Source organism: Elgaria multicarinata, chromosome 11 (assembly GCF_023053635.1).
Source record: "Elgaria multicarinata webbii isolate HBS135686 ecotype San Diego chromosome 11, rElgMul1.1.pri, whole genome shotgun sequence".
NCBI lineage: Eukaryota > Metazoa > Chordata > Lepidosauria > Squamata > Anguidae > Elgaria > Elgaria multicarinata.
Window position 1 is genome coordinate 8,323,659 of NC_086181.1, and position 18,001 is coordinate 8,341,659.

Sequence of the window (18,001 nt, forward strand, 5' to 3'; positions counted from 1 at the left end):
ATTCAAACAAAAGCTTTTTTCTTTGCCTTATGTGTGAGCTGTTCCTAATGGCAGGAATAGGCAAATGTTTTGGCCTGCGGACACATTTAGCAATTTGAAAAACTGTCCTGGGTTTCTCACAAAATACCTGCCATGGGAGGCATTTATTTATTTATTTATTTATTATTGCATTTATATCCCACCGTTTTTTCTCCAAGGAACCCAAGACAGCGTACATAATCCTCTTCCTCTCCATTTTATCCTCACAACAACAACCCTGTGAGGTTGGTTGGGCTGAGAGTCTGTGACTGGCCCAAAGTCACCCAGTGGGTTTCCATGGCCAAGTGGGGACTAGAACCTGGATCTCCTGACTCCCAGTCCAACACTTTAGCTACTACACCACACTGGCTAAAGTGGCATGGCAAAGGTCAAGTAACCTGCCCCATTGCCCCAAAGTAGAATCCCAGCTGTTGGTAAGAAAATGTGCTAATTAAAAAGAAGACGAAGAAGAAGAAAGGTGGGAGAGGATACCTTGTGAACACCCAAAAAGTGTCACAGCCAGGTTGCATTGGTGTTCACAGGCACTATGTTCCCTACCTTACGCCCATGGGCTTGCTCCTGGCTTCTTCGCAGAGTGTGACAAACGAGTCAAACTCGGCCGGTGTTTTTCATTGCGTTTGTTTGAATTTGAAAGCTCTTTCACTGAACAAGTTATCTTCCACCCAGTCAACAGCTCCACATTGTTTGAACGGCTGCTGAGTTTGCCATTTTTCAGGGCAGGGCAGGGCGCAAAATTGGGAATGAGGAAAACTTTCCCAAGTGGCTGCAGCAGCCGTGGCGCTCTGGACATTAATCATCAGATTGGCCCTGGTGTGCCTTTTTTTTTCTTTACTAAAAAGCAGCTGGTGGGGGGAGTTCCAATCCAGAACAGGACTGTGAGGGGTGGGGAGTGTGGCTTTAACTCTTTGGGCCTGTTCAGACAACATGCTAAGCCAGTGTTAGGCCGCTAACACATTTGCAGCAAATGGTTAGTGGGTGTGTTTAAATTGTAGTTATGAAGTCACCGTGATTAGAAATGGTTCACAAGACTTTCTAAGTCATGGTTCACATGACACACAATGCCATAGTGTTTAGCTCAAATGCCTAACCAGCATGGCATAGCATGTCATCTGAACAGGGGCATTTCCTCACCGTGGTCCCAGTCAAAATTGTGGTTGCTATTTGCCCAGGGTGAGAAAGTACTGGTGCCAATGGAACCTTTTTTCCTCTGAAAGATAACTGATGTAAGGAGGGATTTGGATCGATGATGGTGGGGGCAAGTGATTAAAGCCCCCCTCTTCCGTGGCCCCAATCTAGATCACGCATGCAGAGGTGTGTGTGGTTGCTATTTAGTTAGAACAAACAAGCATGCAAGGACCTCTCGGGTTTGGCCTTGACATGTCACAGAGTTGCAAGCAAGCTTTCAGGATCTCCATAATTCTTCATTAAACTGAAAGAAGATTTTTGATGATTTCTAAAGCTTGTTCTAGGGTGACCATACAAAAAGGAGGACAGGGCTCCTGTATCTTTAACAGTTGTATTGAAAAGGGAATTTCGGCAGGTGTCATTTGTATATATGGAGAACCTGGTGAAATTTCCTCTTCATCATAACAGTTAAAGCTGCAGGTGCCCTGCCCTCTTTTAAATCTGGTCAGTCTAGTATAGCTCCTGCAGCTTTAACTGCTGTGATGAAGAGGGGATTTCACCAGGTTCTCCATATATACAAATGGCACCTGCTGAAATTCCCTTTTTTATGCAACTTTTAAAGATACAGGAGCCCTGTCATCCTTTTCATGTGGTCACCCTACTGCTTGCTTATTTGTTCATTTACTGCATTTTTATCTTGCTTTTCAGGCAATTATTGGCAGATCTACATTACTGCTTTAAAACACTTTATAACAGTTTTGACAACTGTTGGGGCCCATTCCACATTCCACATGCAGTTTTCAAAGCGTTTTTAAAGTGTTTTATCCTGATTGGGGTAGACCTGGCCATTGTCTCCCAAAGCAGCTTACATCAGTCAAAAGGAGAGGCAGGTCCTTGCCATCAGGCTTACAAACTAAAAAGAAAAGACACACAAGAGAAGGGATCTATAAGAGTAGGGTGACCATATGAAAAGGAGGACCGGGCTCCTGTATCTTTAACAGTTGCATAGAAAAGGGAACTTCAGCAAGTGTCATTTGTATATACGGAGAACCTGGGGAAGTTTCCTCTTCATCACACCAGTTAAAGCTGCAGGTGCCCTGCCCTCTTTTAAATCTGGTCACTCTAGTATAGCTCCTGCAGCTTTAACTGGTGTGATGAAGAGGGAATTTCACCAGGTTCCCACATATACAAATGACACCTGCTGAAATTCCCTTTTCTATGCAACTGTTAAAGATACAGGAGCCCTGTCCTCCTTTCCATAGGTGACCCTATATAAGAGGGCATTTAAGGGCGGGTCTGCACTTTGGGCCTAGCTGGTGTTCTTGCTGGGGTGAGGCGGCTCTTGTTCCTTGGGCCGAAGGACGGGCTCAGAGCGCTCTTTCCTCCGGCTTCTGCAGTCCCAGGGCAACCGTCAATGGCGGCTGAATGTTCTTCCTGGCAGGGAGGGGGAAGCAAGCTCCCTCCAACTGATTCTTCTCCGGCCAATGGATGGTCCTGGTTGCTCTCCCCCTTGGCTTGATGGCAAGACTGGGCTTCACTTCTGCTCTTCAGGACCTTGCTTACTTTGTGACACTGTAGTCTGTCCTAATAAAGGCCTTCATCACCCTACTGTGGTTTTTAGATTATTATTTCTTCTAATGGACCAAGTGTTAGTCGTCCTGAGGGCTAACTGGAAACACTTTTTCTGGAGTTTTGCCCTCACATTTCAGGAAATATTTGGGCAGATCTCCATGGGCAGTATGCCAACAGTTTCATTGAACTCTGTTTGACTTCAGGTTGGGCTCTTACTGACTTGCTAGGGCTCTTTGTTTCCTCCTCAGCCTGCTCTGTGCCCACTGAGTGATGGATGTTCACATTCCACACGAATGGCTTCACCTACTTCTCGGCATACCTCTCTGGCACAAGCTTAAGCCATTAATTCCCAGATTAAAGTCCAACAAACACAACTAAAAAGATATAGCGTGTTGCGCTTGGAGACAGAATCAATCACACAACAATAGAACAACCCACCCACTCCCCACACCTGCCTCCTCCTGGATGCCAACCTCTGCTAGGACTCACTCCTGGAGCTTCAGCAAAAGAAACCCTAGCGTGGCAACTACTGATAGCCAAACCAGTCTATCGATTGTCCTTGTCACTTTCACATCTATGCAACCATCAGTCTGTTCCACCCAGTTTCTACAACACCATGGGATTTTTAAAAAATGCACAAAAATCCATTTTCTTATGCAATTTTTTCCTGGCATAGGCATTTTGTATGCATCTTTCATCAACGTACGCATTTTGGTACATATTTTCCCCAATATATGAATGTCATTCCCCTCTCCCCCCACATCATTCCCCCCCCTGGTGCTGCCAGAAGGAGAGCACAAGGCCCTTGGACAACACCGCTCCATCTCCTCACTCTTGTCATTGCTTCCATGCTCAAAGAGAGTAGCAGCAGGGAGAAGAGCAGGAGCAGGAAGCTCCAGAAAATGGCGGTCAGCCGCCTTCCAGGGTGTGGATCTTGGCAGCTGTCCAGCAAGGCCTACACACGGGGCTGACCCTGAAACAGGCAGGTGATGGTTTGTACACATTGACAAATGTGGGCTTTTTTAAAAAAAGCTTCTAAGTTTATTGGTGCTTTCAGAAGTATATCAGGTAGTAAAAGTAAAAACACACACAAAACCAAACCAGGCCCTGATCTTCATGAACACGGGAGGAATGCATATTGTTGTTATTCTCTGCAGTATGCTAAAATCAGCTCTGCTCTATCAGTGTAACACGGTGGAACCAACAGTCCCTAAAACCTGGCTTTTCAGTGCTGAAAAACATGTGTGTGTGTGTGTGTGTGTGTGTGTAGAGTAGAGTAGAATCAATGTCTTCAAGGAGAGAGAATTGTTACCTGCCCTTCTCCAGGCTGCCCTGCTGCTACAGGTTAAAAATGGGAATAGGGAGTAACTAACCCAAAATACTGGCTCCCCATGAGAGCACCTCATCTGCACAAATAAACCCCACTCCAAAAAAGTATTGCACCAGCCCTAACACTACATCACAGAAACAGATCAATGCAGCGGCCAGCTCTGGAAATGCACAGCTTTGGAACTAACAGCACATCAGAGAAGCAAATTTGTTCATTTCTAACTGACCCCAGAATAGCTGTTTTCACAAGGATATTGTTGTTTTTATGCTTCTTATGATTTTAAATTTTTACATATATATATATATATATATATATATATATATATATATATATATGTTTTTAATGTTTACTGTTTTTAACTTTTTGTAAACCGCCCAGAGAGCTTCGGCTATGGGGCGGTATATAAATGCAATAAATAAATAAATGCAGTTCCCTGTTTGCAATTCTGGAGCTGTGCTGTTCCAAAATTAACACTACATCAGAGAAACCCACTGCGTGACTTTGGGCCAGACTCTCAGCCTAGCCTACCTCACAAGGTTGTTGTTGTGAGGATAAAATGCAGAGAAGGAGGAGGAGGGGGATTATGTATGTCGCCTTGGGTTCCTTCAGGAGGAAAAAAGGCAGGATATAAATGTAATAAATAAATAAAAAGGGGCAGTGTGTTCAGCTCTGAGATATATTGTGAGAGAGCTCCTTAGGTCCTGAAATATAAACATTTGCCAAAATTAGGAAACCCCATAGATGGGATTGCCTGGTGAAGGGGCAATTTCCCCAGAGATGGTGGCACGCTGGAGAGAAAATCCCCCATAAGGGATCAGAAAGAAACACAGTATTGGAAAGCAAAGACCCTTGAAGGGTGACCTGCCTTGGTCATCTTAGAGCAGACAGCAATTTGGATGATACATTATGGCCCTTGGTGTGGAGACTGAGGCCATTGCTAGATCAGGGTTTAGCCTGGTGCAAGCCCCGGGCCAGCCCCTGTGCGTCCAGATGATGCACAGGGGTTCCCGGGGTCAGGCAGGGATCTACCCTCACTTAGCCTGGGATAACCGGCACCGGTTGTGGCCCGGTATTTCCCACGGTCTTAGTCTGAGCCCAAGACCGTGGGCATGTAGCCCGTTCCGCCGCTTTTCCCGGCTATCGCATTTACTCATGAGTAGCCAGGAAAAGTGGCGGACGGTGCGCAGCACTACACAGGAGTGCTGCAGCCATCAGGGCAGGGTGGGGAGATGGGGGGGATAGGAGATCGCGGGCGGGGGGAGATCATGGCCGGGGGGGTAATCGGGGGCAGGGGAGAGCGGGGAACCCTTTTTTTAAAAAAACAACCTACCTTTATCGTTGGTGCGCTCCTGCTCCTGGTGCACAAGGCCCCTTTAAGATATAAAACAAAATGGCCGACACGACGGGGCTTTCCTTTACCCCATCGCGTCGTGTGGATAGGAGCGACAGCCCACGCTACTTCTGGCCCCTCCACACGCCTGGATTCTAAGGTAGGTCTAGCAAGGCCCTCAGTTGCCTCTTTCTCATTGATTTGTATTCTTCCACCACCACCACTACCCAACCCTGTAGCCTAAGAGCTCACTGTGGAGCTCAGCCATCTAATGCTTCCCTTCCTTCAACAGGAGAGGAGAGAGGAAAAAAGTCTCACATAATCAGAAATGTTTCTTGGAAAGGGCTGGGCCTGTGACGTTCATCTTGCCCCTTCCTCCTAATGCAAGTTTCATCCAGCAGCTCACCCTTCCCCTATGATCTGACCCACCCACCACCATCTCCACCCAGAATCAATTTTACTTTCTGCCTCTGAACGTAACAAGGGTTCCCAAAGCACTTGCTCTGCTGGGGATGCAAGAAAGATCACTGTGGGGTGATATCAGGCAGAGGAAATGATGGCCAGCCCAGGAGATAGCCCATTTGAGGTGGGGGAAAGGCTCTGTCTCGTTGGCTTTCAGATTCCCTCTCTCTTTGAGTTGTTATTGATCATGTTTGAAGCTGCACCACAGCATGGGGCAGGAGAGCTGTGAGGACATTCCAGCCTCTTCATGGTGGGCCCAGAAAAGGATGATCCTCTATGGTGCATGCAGAGTACACTGCTGTCTGCATGGGACTGTTGTCCCCCAATCTCCATCTCCCGCATCAAACCCCATCAGATCAAAGGTGGATATGAAGCAGAGGGAATCCTACTTTTGAATCTAAAACAGGCTCCAGTTTGCTGGTCGGAAAGGAGCTGAGCAAGGGAAAGAGATCCATGCAAGCGCACACTCTGCAGTAGCCTTGGGATTAGCCAACTCCTCGCAGGAGGAAAACTGAGCGTGGGCAGAAGCGGTGCAGGCTCCAAAGGTGAAAAAGTCCACGTCAAAGCCGTCGAAAGAGCTGAGGAGCCCCTGGTGCAGGTGGAGGTAGAACAGAGATTGAGGCATGTGGGCAGCTGCTAAGAGGGGGTGAACGTGGAGCTTCCTCTGACCCCTCTCAGCTGCAAGAATTCCCCATTCCTTGCTGGACCTCTGGTTGAAGTGACTTAGCAGAGGCTGGGCCAATGGGGCAGCCCCATCCCTTGACTGGGTCGATGGCTGCCTCCAGGCCTTGTCATATCACGGGTTTGGCGGTTCTGATTCCTCTGTTGCCCCATTTCACACAAGTCCGCAAATAGATACCTGCCCATCCCAAATGTTATACATCATGTGATACATTGCCTGCATTCCTGCAAAAAGGGATGGACACAGTTTTCCTTCATCAAGTCCTGGCAAAGACAAGGGCAAAAGGCAGCAGACGATGAGAGCCAAAGCCCCTAAAGTCAGGGAGAGCTGCTCTGACAAACCCCGCCCCACCCTTTCCTCCAAGCCACAGTGCCCACTTGGCTTTGCCCTGGCTCTTTGTTGCCTTCCACACAACTCCTGGGAACTGCAAGGGCAACTGCATGGAAACCCTCCCGTTTCATTCCAAACGTGTGCATTCACTCCCCTGTCGACTCTACTCACCCAAGCTTGGCTTGGGTCTCCTGTCCTGGGGCCTATCCCCCAACCCCTGCCCACAAAATTCCCCCCTCTCACTCCATCCCTCACTCATCACTATGGCCTTGACATAGGTGTCTTTGGGGAACCCCAGCTGCCCCCCCTTTTCTTTGAGCTTGCAGTTGATGGAGAAGGCGGCCAGGCACTCGACCACGGTCACCCTGTTCTCCAAGTTGAAAGAGTCAGGCTGATAGTGTAGGAAGTCCATGGAGCATGGGGGCCTCAAGGAGGCCTTACAAAGTTACATACATTGGGGGGGGGGAGAAAAAGAACATAAACAATTAAAATACACAACAAAATTATAAGACATTAACATAGATGGAGGGCCAGATTATTCTCCAAAGGCCTGCTGGAACAAAAAAGTTTTAGCCTGCTTCCAAAAGCCCATCAAGGAGGGAGCCAGTCTAGCTTCCCCGGGAAGAGAGTTCCAAAGCACCGGAGCAGCCACCGAGAAGGCCCTCTCCCATGTTCCCACCAAGTGCGCCTGTGAAGATGGTGGGACTTGAAGAAGGGCTTCTCCAGAAGGTCTCAATGGTAGCCAGGCACATGGCAAGCTTGGGGCAGGCTGTGCGTGCTCACATACATCCTGTCCTGTCCTGTCTCTACCCTTTGTGCCTTTATATTTGAGAATGGCTGACTGCCATAGGTATGCGGAAGGGGTGTGCAGGCTGTGCCTAATGTCTCAAGCAATAATCTCTCTCTGCTGGAAACCATATTTCAAAGAGGCCAGGAAAAGGGCCCCCGAAGGCTAATATCGCCTTGTAAGACCCTGCTCCAGCCAATGTCACCACAAAGCCCTACCAATGCTGGGGTTCAGGAGGGTCTCCACATTCCCTCCCCTCTCACCTGCAACAGCCATTCCCTGGTCAGGCAAGCTGAACACCGAGTAGGGCATCAGAGTCTACAGTGTTTAATAAATGAATGAATAAAAGTAATGTCTTTTATGACGGAGTATTCAGTAAATGTTCACCTTTAATAAATAAATAAATAAATAAAATTCCCTGGGTGCACATCCTAATGAAATGTGCTGCACAGGTCTATGCTGACTGCAGTGCAGGAGTTCTCTGCTACATAAAACGATAGAGAGTATGCCATATGCCACCTGCTGGGGAACCATTTCACATGCAACCCTATTGTATATTGACACAAAAGGAAGAGCCGTCTTCTGCCTGCTGGAGGCATTTCTAGGCGGGGGGCTCCTAGTATGACCAAGCAAGCGACATGGTACAGCCATTCCATCTGTTCATTTTAGTGATAAGGGGGAAAAAAGTGGACAAAATGGTGGGAAAACATGAGAGGGCTAACAATGGAAGACAGTGATGCCTGGGCCCTCTGCAAAATCCTGTAAATGAAGCAGGGTGATTACAATCAAAGCCCCATCTGGAAGCATCCCGGGTCCACCTGACATACAACAGGAAGAAGCTTCCTTGGTTTGCATCATGCCACAGGGTCTTGAGAAGGAGGCTTTCCCAGCCATTTCCTGTAGGTGTCACTCTTCTGTTGGTGTTTTGTAATAAACACCATAGGAAGGAAGCTGCTTCATAACTGAACCAAAGTAAAGAAAACAGAATCATAGAATCATAGAATAGCAGAGTTGGAAGGGGCCTACAAGGCCATCGAGTCCAACCCCCTGCTCAATGCAGGAATCCACCCTAAAGCATCCCTGACAGATGCTTGTCCAGCTGCCTCTTGAAGGCCTCTAGGGTGGGAGAGCCCACAACCTCCCTAGGTAACTGATTCCATTGACATACTGCTCTAACAGTCAGGAAGTTTTTCCTGATGTCCAGCTGGAATCTGGCTTCCTTTAACTTGAGCCCGTTATTCCGTGTCCTGCACTCTGGGAGGATCGAGAAGAGATCCTGGCCCTCCTCTGTGTGACAACCTTTTAAGTATTTGAAGAGTGCTATCATGTCTCCCCTCAATCTTCTCTTCTCCAGGCTAAACATGCCCAGTTCTTTCAGTCTCTCTTCATAGGGCTTTGTTTCCAGACCCCTGATCATCCTGGTTACCCTCCTCTGAACATGCTCCAGCTTGTCTGCGTCCTTCTTGAATTGTGGAGCCCAGAACTGGACACAATACTCTAGATGAGGCCTAACCAGGGCCGAATAGAGAGGCCCTCCCAAAAAAATCCAACGGTGCAGAAGCCTCCACTATATAGAAAATAAAGAAAACAATCACAATAATAGTGTCCAACGTGTCAGCACTAAAGTCTCAATAACATGTTACCAAACAGCATATGAGAAAAATAATGTTGTAGTAAAAGTACAGAATTGTATCCCCACACACATTCACAATTCTAGGCGTCTAAATAATTCTAAGCATCTAAATAAGTGTCTAAATAATTCTAGGCATCTAAATAAAACAGGTGTGAGGTACAATTCCCGTTTTGAGGAGTCTTCATCAGTTGGACGCTTGTTAAAAGAAGGAGCCATGGCTGTATGTTTGGGGTGGAGCCCTCCAACATTGTCACCTTGTTGTTATCATGTTTAGATCAGCCACATAATGCTCTCAACAGTTGAAATAGACCCCTCGAATTGTACCGGACACCTGTTTTATTTATACGCCCTGATTAGTGAATGTGTGTGGGGATACAATTCTGTACTTTTACTTACGGCTGTGCACGGACACCCCCCCCCCCGATCCGCTTCTCTTCCAGATTCGCAACTTCCGGATCAGGTCCACTCTGCTCTGCTCTGCCTATGGTCCACTCTGCTTCGCTGCGGAGCTCCGGATCCAGATTGGAGCTCCGCTTTTCCCCCCATAGACTTGCATTGAAATCCAAAAATGCCTACAACTTTTTTTCTGTTAACATTAGAAACCTCAAACTCAGTACCATGACAGCTGATCCATGTATACACATGCATGCCAAGCCTCAAGCAAATCCAAGCATCCCCTGATTTTGGGGGGATTTTTGAAAATCTGACACCCCAGTATCTCAGGGATTGTTAAAGCTGCAGACAGCTCAATGGGCTTTCTTTATTTATGGCCATTTCAAAGGAAATCCCAACATACCATGAATTGGGGAGTAGATAAACCTAAATATGAATCTTCTTCCACACTTGAAAAAATTATTTGGAACTTCAAAACGTCTAAGTGAGCACAGGAAGGACTTATCCCCTGAGTCAAAGCAAGACACACACAAACCATCCCTGCAAGGCGGGCACAAAGGAGGACAGGCAGCACTGGGAGCAAGCATGCCAGAGGCTTGTGGGGTTGAACCACAAAGCCCATCATGTAGTACAGCTCCCAGGCACCAGGCAGGCAGAGAGGCAGGCAGAGATATGCCATAGATCTATGGGGAAGTCAGTCCCAGCAGATACCCCAAGACAACAGCACCCAGGTGAAAGTGGGAAGCCAGGTATGGAGCAGACATTTCTGGGGGCACAAGGAAGTGAGCCAAGGATTGTTTCAAAGCCAGTAATGCAAACCATCCCTGTGAGGCGGGAGCAGCACAGAGAGATGCCTTTTTAGTTATGCATCCCATAACTAGGAGGCTAGGAGGATAAGAGTAAAGCTTTGTGATCCTTGCTTCAGATTTGATTGACTGCATTGTGATCATAGCCCTTATTAAACAACAACAAAATAATAATATTAATAATAGCAGTACTAATTAATATTAATAGCAATAATAATAATAACAACAACCACAACAATAAGGAGTTGAACCACAATGAAAACCTGCCTGACTTCACTGAAGAGGAAAAGCCAGGAGAGCTTGGGCTATGGGGTGTATAAAATGTAATAAATAAATAAACAAACAAAGGAAGGGTGGAATTGAAAGCAGCAGTGTTGCTGAATAAACAACAACAAGAATAATTTTTTTTAAAAGGCTATGTCTGTCTTTTACCAGTAAGAGGAAAGTGGACGTGCTCAGGGGGAGAGGGAACTGTGTCAATTTGACTGAAAAGAGGAGCGATCCGCTCATGGTTGCTTTTCTTCGCCATGCTTCTCCAGCCCCCCAATTCACTTCTTCTCCGCCTGTAGCGGAGGCAGATCACCCTGATCCGCTTCTGCTTCTCCAATCTGAGGAGAAGCGGATCACAGCCCTCCTTTTACTACAACAATATTTTTCTCATATGCCGTTTGGTAACATATTATTGAGACTTTAGTGCTGACACATTGGTCACTATTATTGTTATTGTTTTCTTTATTTTCTATATAGTGGAGGCTTCTGCACCGTTGGATTTTTTTGGAGGGGTTTAAGGAGGTGCATAAGCAAGGAGAAAGTGTTTTGTATACTTTTTCACAAACTGTATATGTAAGAATTAGGGGTGTGCACGGACCCCCCGCTCCGCTTCACTTCCAGATCCGCAATTTGCGGATCGGGCCGCTCCACCCCGCCCCCGCTCCGCCTATGTCCACTCCGCTCCGCTCGGAGCTCCGGATCCGGATCGAAGCTCCGTTTCCCCCCCCCCCATAGGCTTGCATTAAGCTAAAAAAGTATACAACTTTTTCCTGTGAAAGTTAGAAACCTTAAGTTTGGCACCATGGCACCTCATGGGAGTATACACACGCACACCAAGTTTCAAGCCAATCCCATCATCCCCTGATTTTGGGGGAATTTATGAAAACCGGGCACCCCATTCACACCCCTTTCCATAGCTCTGTAAATTTGCACGTTAGAAATCTCAAACTCACCACCATGAAAGCTTATCCAGGGGTGCACACGCACGCCAAGACTCAAGGCAGTCCCATCATCCCCTGTTTTTTGGGGAATTTATGAAAACCGGGCACCCCATTCACACCCCTTTCCATAGCTCCGTCAATTTGCACGTTAAAAATCTCAAACTTGCCACCATGAAAGCTTATCCAGGGGTGCACACGCATGCCAAGACTCAAGGCAGTCCCATCATCCCCTGATTTTTGGGGAATTTATGAAAACCGGGCACCCCATTCACACCCCTTTCCATAGCTCCGTCAATTTGCACGTTAAAAACCTCAAACTCACCACCATGAAAGCTTATCCAGGGGTGCACACGCACACCGAGACTCAAGGCAGTCCCATCATCCCCTGATTTTGGGGGAATTTATTAAAATCGGGCACCCCATTCACACCCCTTTCCATAGCTCCGTCAATTTGCACGTTAAAAATCTCAAACTCGCCACCATGATAGCTTGTCCAGGGATACATACGCACGCCAAGACTCAAGGCAGTCCCAGCAGCAGAGCCCGGTAAAGGACCAAGGGAGAGGGGGACCTTACCTGTCTCTGTCCGTGGTCCGTCGCGGTCTTCAATTGAGCCCGCGGTTCCACCAGGAAGTCTGGGCCGCAAGCGGCCCAGACTTCCTGGTGGAACTGTGGGCTCAATTGAAGACGCTGACGGACTGCGGACGGAGGCAGGTAAGGGAGAGGAGGGCGGAGGGGGGTTACCAGGCCCTGCCGCCGTTGCCGCATGGGCAACAGCGACAGCGGCAGGGTAAACCCCACTTACCTTTCCGGCGGAGCTCCGGATCGAGGCGAAGGATCTACCTTCACCTCGATCCTCTTCGCCACGCTCCGCCGGCCCCCCAATCCTCTTCGCCTCTGCCTTAAGGGCAGGCGAAGCCCCCCGCTCTGCTCCTGCTTCTCCGGTCCGATTAGAAGCGGAGCATATCCCTAGTAAGAATACTGTATATATCACCCACACTTGTAATATATTGCATCTATCTTATATTTTACATGTGAGCCTTTGTGGTTGAGTGCCCAGCACCCCAAATGTGTTTTTTCATAATTGAAACAGGCCATTGCTCCATCTAGCTCAGCGTCATCCAATGGAGGCTGGTGGCACCGGTTTCAATGGGGCTGTGAATCCATTCTGGTTTCCAATCAGAACCAGCTAGAACCTTAAAGGAGCTATCCAAGGTGCCAAACCTAATGCTCCTCAGATAACTTCGTTACTGTTCTGGCTGAATCTAACTGGCCACTCCATGGACTGTCCTTTGTGAGGGCACTGCACAATCTGTGGGGGACCTGTTGTTTTTTTTAAAGGAACCCCCCCAAAAAATAGCAATTTGAAACTGTTCCATAGCATTTACAGAACACTGCAAGGATTAAACTTCACTTGCAAACAAGTTAAATTTGACCATTTTAGCGCTCTCTAGTGCTAAAACTGCCATTTTTTCCACAAATGCAGACTCACACATTTTTGACTGCCACCAAATTTGGCTGTACAGCAGGGGGCTGCATGCAGCCCCATGGCCTGCGTGTTTCCCACCCAGGCCTTAAAAATGAATTGGAAAAAGGCAACATTTTATTGAATCTCTAATTGGACATCAGATGTCCACTCAGAAAACATGAGACTGCAGCAACAATAGGATTCCCTGCTCTTTCTAACTCACATCTTACCTGGCGTCCAAAATTTAATTGCAAAGTATGTGGTGAGAATTTCAAAAGCATAACCTGCCTACGTTGTACAATCCAAGTTATTGGAGCAGGAGGCTTCTTGGATGTGATTCAGTACTGGATTTGGCTTGACAGCAGGTCTGAGGGAGCTGTTTAAGTAGACTGACATTTGCTGCAACTTAGGGGGTGTTTTATACAGTGGATTCCCCCCTCCCCGGGCTCAGCCCCAACAGTGACCTTCAGTATTGGTCGTGGGGGCTGCTGTAAGTTGCTGTCTCATCACAGCCCCCCCCCATCTACAACAGGAACATAATACCGCTGGACAACACCACAGAGCTGGTGTTGAACCACTCTCTCAGTCTGACTGCTAACCTGCAGTCTTTAGCATGAACTGCACTGCAGGGCTGTCAGAAGCAACCTACTCTTCTCATTCTTTGCCTCTTCACTGTCTCTCTAGGTTGGCCAGTGGCATTTTGAGCTCTCTTGGGTTGCTGCAGTCATGCGTCCTCCTCCCCAGTCAACTTCTCCTGACTCCCTTGCTCATGTGCAGCTTTCCAGCACCCACAGATGATGTCAGCAGTGGGCATCTGTGCATGGCAGGAAGAGGGCTTCCCCAAATGAAGTCCCGGCACCTTGTCTTCATAGGCTAGAAGGAGTGAGAGGCATACTAGAAGGTCAGGGGTGGTGATTGGGCAGCAGTGGGCCTTCTTGAGGGCATGGGCCCTTGGCAGCTGCCCCACGGTACTGTCCACTGACACCAGATTGGCAGCAGGTCTTTGTAGGCTGAACCTGAGACCTTCTGCATACAAAACATGTGCTCTCTCATGGAGCTATGGCCCTTCCCCCAAAGGTCATACATACAACTAGATCCAGAAAAAGTCTGATGCATTAGGGCAGCCTCCCCCAAACTGTGCCCTCCAGATGTGTTCAACGACAATTTCCAAAATAACCAGCACAATTATTTTGAGCACCATGGGTTCAAAAGGAATTTCCCCAGCAGAAAGTCAAATGATTAATTGAAGCGCAAAACCTCCATGGAACTCAATTCCTCTTTGGCTTCATTAAAAGCTGAAAGGTTTCACTCTCCTCCTGGTTTCATGTGTTTTGCTGCCAGGGAGCAAGGGTATTGTGATATCACTAGGGAAGGGTGAGAATTTTGCTTCACTTTGGTTTTGACAGATTTTTTTGTTTTGTTTTTTGCCAAAGTTTGCAAAGTTTTCCATATTCAGGACAAAAAGAACTTGAGAAAAACCACTGTGTCTGGGAGAAAGTGAAATTGATGAATTCACCCATCCTTAGATGTCCCTCACAATGTTAGCCCCGAAGGAGAAGAAAATGAAATTGACACTTAGAATGTAGAGATCAGTTGGCCGGTACCAAAGCCGAACCAAGTTTGTCCAACATCAAGGCCAGAGGCTCATAAGAGGCCCATAGAGCTGGGCCCATAGAGTGGTACTCAGCACATTGATCAACAAAGTACAAGTCTCCCTCATGCTTTCTCTGATCTTATCCAACTACCCACAATGTGTGAAGAATCTAATCTCTGCCCCCAAGAAGTCTTCGTATTCCAGAAGACTTGAAGGATGGAGACAGGTATCTTTTCTTCACAAAACGTCTCCCAAGAAGGTTGGAACAGATTCAGAGAGGATTATGTATAAGGCCCAACCTTTCCATAACTTGCATACAAAATGAATGATACCAACACCACTTTTGAGTCCTCATATTGCTTCAGAATGTCTGGGCATCATCTTGAAGTGTTCCTCATATTTTAAGGAATGAGCAGCTGGTGTCAAGTATGGTGGACCCTCTGGGTCCCATGGCATTTGCCCTACCATGCTAGCCGGGGTGCTGATGTTCGGCTAGTCAGAAGATGGTTTGTAGGCTTACTAGATAAACACTTATGTCTTGGAGGACTTTTGTCATTATGCTTTGATTCATCCAGCCAGTTCACCACTCTTTTTCCCTGGATGGGCCATACTGTCATGAAACACTTCTTTTGACATGCCACCAATCTGATCAGAAATTATCTTTCCTTCTGTTCTTTGTAACTGAGTACTGGAGCTATTATTTATTTATTAAATGTTAATATGATGGTGAGATCAGGATCTTGGAGGAAAAGCAGGATAAAAATGTAATTAATAAATAAATACTTACATAAAATAAGAAGGCTTCTATAAAAGTTCAACCTAAAAGTTCAAAAAGCAAAAGCTTCATAATGCTGGGGTGTAGACTCATTGCAATTCTTCTTTTCTTCTTCCTTTTTGTCACAAGTTGTGGTTTGTAAAGTTAATTGACACAAACTAAACCTAGGAAGACATGGAAATAAATTTTCTCTAATGAGGGTCAGGAAGAACTGGGTTCACAGATGATTTGGGGTGAGCCTTCATCTTTCAGTTTCAGTTCCCCAACCCTGTAAACATGATCATAACTGAGTGGATTTATGTAATTATGTTCCCAGCTGCTTGAAGGCTGTGGTTCCATGTTATCAGAAGAAGCTGTCTTAGCTCGCATTGTGATAGATTTTTCCACACATGCAAGACAGAAGCCATAGGGCAGGAGTAAGGGCAGCAGCAGCAGGAGGAGGAATGCATTCTATTGGGGAAGGTATTGGGTCCAATTAAATTGACTGACCACAGGAAGCAGGCTATCTCCGGTCACCAAAAGCTAGAAAAAACCAACAGAGGTTGATGGCTATTCATTATGCCCTTCTTTTGAAGTCCCCCAAAGCCCTTGGCTACCCATTCTAAGAGAAAGAGTGCTGGATCAGATGGATTCGCAGACTGGTCCAGCAATCTGTGCCCAACTTTGTTTGTGGAAGGCCCAGGTTCAAACCCTCATCCAGCCATGTGGCTTCTGAGCATATCCATGGGCAAGTCTCTTTCTCTCAGCCTACTCCCACCTAGTAGGATTACTAAGAGGTGAGATGAAAAGCAGTTGTAAGGAGAGATGGCTGAGTTTGCTCATGCTTGCCTTGAATTCATTCTGAAATATATTGGAAATAACTAGAGGTGTGTGTGTGTGTGTGTAAGCCTATGCAGCAGGGTCTTGCTATTTACTGTGTTATCTGTACAGCACCATGTACACTGATGGTGCTATATAAATAAATAAATAGGCTTGCACTACCGGTCAGACAACGTTCTTATTTGCCACACTGGGCAGAACGCTAATAACTGAAATTTCTCTTTTAAAAAACAACAGCAGTCTTTGACACTGTGCCCCCAGAATAGCTCAGTTCTACTTGATACTATTGTTCATCCTCCCTAAAATGTTTCTTAATGATGTTGATTATAGTGAAGTTTCATTTCCAGGTTCAAGCCAGGACTTGAATTGGTCTTGTAAGGAAGGGGTTAAGTGTACAAAGAATTGCTGTTTTTAAGAATTTTTATTCATTGTCTATTGTCTGTTATAGAATTGCAGAAGTACCGCTTATCTCTCCACCTGGCCGTGGGCGTGAGGCCATCTCCTGGCTCCGTCAAGGCGAGAGAAGTGGCCTTGGGGCAATTTGCATCTGTGAAGGGAAAAAATGGCCCATCCGGAGGGAGGGGGAGTAGAATAGCTGAGTGGCCATAAAAGTCTACCAAATGTGGGGCCTGGGGCCTGAGCTGAAGGACACCTGGCTGGGGAAGTATATTCTGTAACAATGTATTAGTATTGCTGGTATTGGGGTTCAGGGTGTTATTTCTGTATCAATTTTAGTAGCTAATCTGATGTGTTGCTTGCCTCTTACCCTTCCAATTTCAATAAAGGATTGGGCCTAACCCTTTCAATTTGAGAGCTGTGTGCTTTATTCCAAGATCTGTGTAAAATCCAGTGGACAGCCGGTTTGGCTGAGTGTGGTTTCCTTTACAGGTCTCAGCAGTGATATCTGGATTTTAGGATGCAAGCAGGTACAGACTACTCCTGGCTTATCAATGGGTGAGCATAGCAGTGGCCATGATAGTGGTGCTTGTATTTGTTTATTTTCCTCTTCCCTCCCCACTCCATCTCTTTTTTCCTTTTGTATCACTGTGAATTGCAAGTTTGTAAATGTGAACTACATTAAGTTATTGCAAGAATCTTGGTATATAAATGTGAAAAGTAAATAAATAGCATTCCAACCTGGGTTTTGGAAGGAAACTGGTACTGACTAGGTAGGTAGTCAAACCAACCAGTGACAAAGCAGGGAGTTTAGTGAAACGTCTCTACCTGAGCAACTTGGGGAGTGAGAAATCTTATAGGACCAGGTGGCTTCTTTTGGGACCAATTTGCTTCCTGACCAGTATTAAACTGGTAGGGAGAAATGTGTTTGGTTCACATTTTAATGTGAACTTACCTAATTCACTCTTTCTGAACTAATCCATGAACTGAGACACAGTTATACTTTGATATTTTCACTTTTTCAAATGTTGCAATGCAGTCTTCCAATAAATAAAAAAAAAAGAAATTGCATTAAAATGCAGAATTTAGGGGGAGGGGGAATGTGGTAAAAATATCTATATCAGTGAAAACAGAGCACAAAAACACACTATATCCTGGGAAATTGCTTGACAAAAAAAAGCATCTTTTAGGAAAAGTGAGACACTGCTCACTTTAGGAGAAACACTCACAGATGTGTATAAATTCTGTG